The 2,185-nt window shown below is 33.8% G+C and overlaps 1 pseudogene; it reads left to right on the top strand.

The window, feature by feature from the left end:
* The first annotated feature begins 312 nt into the window (after nucleotides 1-312).
* Nucleotides 313-1,119, top strand: LOC118036076 (protein cornichon homolog 4-like; annotated as a pseudogene).
* Nucleotides 1,120-2,185: the final 1,066 nt, after the last annotated feature.

Genomic DNA, 2,185 nt, shown 5'->3' with positions numbered 1-2,185 from the left:
AGAGAGATAACCACGGGTTCAGGTTGTAAAAAATGAAAGCAATATTTTTTGCTTTCATTTGCTTTTAAGTCTCTCTCATCATCGACAATTGCAAATTGCTTTTTTAACTTTCACATTCTTCTCTGTAATAAATAAAGGAAAACCGAACAAGAATTGTGGCAATTTCAGACAGAAAAGAACCAAAAGCCCCCGTGCGTGCCAGAGTGATTAATAAGCACCCATCTCTACCTCTTCTTGAGCTATACGGAGCAGAGTACTTAAGGGAGAAGATGAGAGAGTAAAAAATTAGAGCAGGAGGTAATTAGGAGGAGCATGGGAGATCTTTTTGTTTGGCTGATAGCCTTCTTCATTTCTATTCGCCCTTCTTGTTATCGTTATCTTCCAGGTCATATCTTCGAACCCAATTTACTGGTTAATAAATTTGGTGATTTTTTTTTTAATGTTAGTTGTTTCTAATTTGAGAAAATAGGCTTTTGTTTTCTTTGATTTTTGATGCTTATTGGGTACTTAGTAATGTTAGAAATTTCGACTGGGATTTCAATTGCTTTTTTACAGGTTACTGCATAGCTAAATTTGTCAGCTTGTCGTCCACTTCATGCTAATGGGTTGTTTGCTTGTTTGTCTGTTTGGTTTTGATCAATTCACTTTCCAACTTGATTAGGTCTGTTAGTTATTGTTGTCTGTGGATAATAAAAATAGTGAAGACTGATTTTAATAAATAACAAAAAAGCCTCTGCTTTTTAATGGAGTAATTGTAAAAAGTAAGGTGATTTTAGACGATGATTGATTGCTAAACAAATGCGAAGAAAAATGTGTGGGAATTGCTCCATGTATGGATTAGTCAGGCATTTGTTCGCTTGTGTAAATTGAGGTGTATGATGTTGGCAAATGGATTTTGACATTTTGAAGAATTTTGCTGCAGCTTATGGCCTTAGCAGATCTGGAGTTTGATTACATCAATCCTTATGATTCCTCATCTCGGATAAATAAAGTGATTTTGCCAGAGTATATAACAGAAGGGGTTTTGTGCTTATTTTTTCTCATTACAGGGCACTAGTGTATGTCACTTTTGTGTATTCCATACCTTTATTACAATGTGAGGCTGTAAGTTTTATCTTCTTCCCTGACTACTAGTTATTGCTATGAAGATCCTATCTGCATTCTAATGATGTTGCGTTCTCTTGAATTATTCCTTATCATCCAAAATGCAATAAAATTAGTCCTACCCATCTTTGCTTTGCTGATGATCTGTTGATTTTCGCTGCTGGTTGTGCTTCTGCTGTTCAGGGTGTAATCAGCTCTTTGCAGGCATTAACATGGTATATCAGGCCTTAAATGCAATCCTTCAAAAAGCAAATTTTTCAGTGCTGACTTTTCTTCTTCTCTCTCGAACGATTTGTTAGGCGTGTGTGGATTTAAATTGGCAAATTGTCTATAAGGTATCTTGGAGTTCCTTTGATCACAGGAAGATTAAACGTTGATGATTGTAAGTCTGTGCTTGAGAGATTTTCATCAGGGTTGCACTGGGCATAGAAAAAGTCTTTTACAGGAAGACTGCAAGTAATTTCAAGTGTCATTTTTAGTATCTAGAACTATTGGTGATCTACAAAACTATTTTTTTTTTCAACCATAATTTTTTAACCTAAAACATAAGAAATATGCTTTTTTAACACCACAACTTCAACCACAGTTTTAACCAAAATACCAATTTTTTTTTAAATTAACCTCACAAAAAGTACTTTTTATTAAATTGTTTTTTTCATACCACAACCACAAAAGCTACCACAATAAAACAAACAAACACGCTCTAAGGAATCATCGCACGTCTTAATTTTATTAATTTCTAAATCAAAAGACAATATGCTGTGCTTTTTCTGCGCCACCACATACCTTTTTTTTAGATCTCGTAGTCAGGAACAAATGTACAAGAATTTTATTGTTAAAGAGGGGTGTGTTATAGCCGATCAAATGATTCATTGAGTCTCCAAAAAAATCGTCGATTCTATTTAGTTATTTCGAGTGTTTTCTTCTTCCTCGTTTGTCTATCTGGCTGGGTCTTTTTGGAAAAACCAAATTAATTTTACCAAGTTTGGTAAAACCAGTTTTTGGATTGACAGGTTAGGTGTAAATCTTTTTAAAAGTGTAATCGTGGTTGTTTTTAAAAAATATATTAAAAATAATATTT

The sequence above is a fragment of the Populus alba genome, chromosome 1, assembly GCF_005239225.2.
Source record: "Populus alba chromosome 1, ASM523922v2, whole genome shotgun sequence".
Classification (NCBI taxonomy): Eukaryota; Viridiplantae; Streptophyta; class Magnoliopsida; order Malpighiales; family Salicaceae; genus Populus; species Populus alba.
This window is presented reverse-complemented; position numbering and strand designations above follow the sequence as displayed.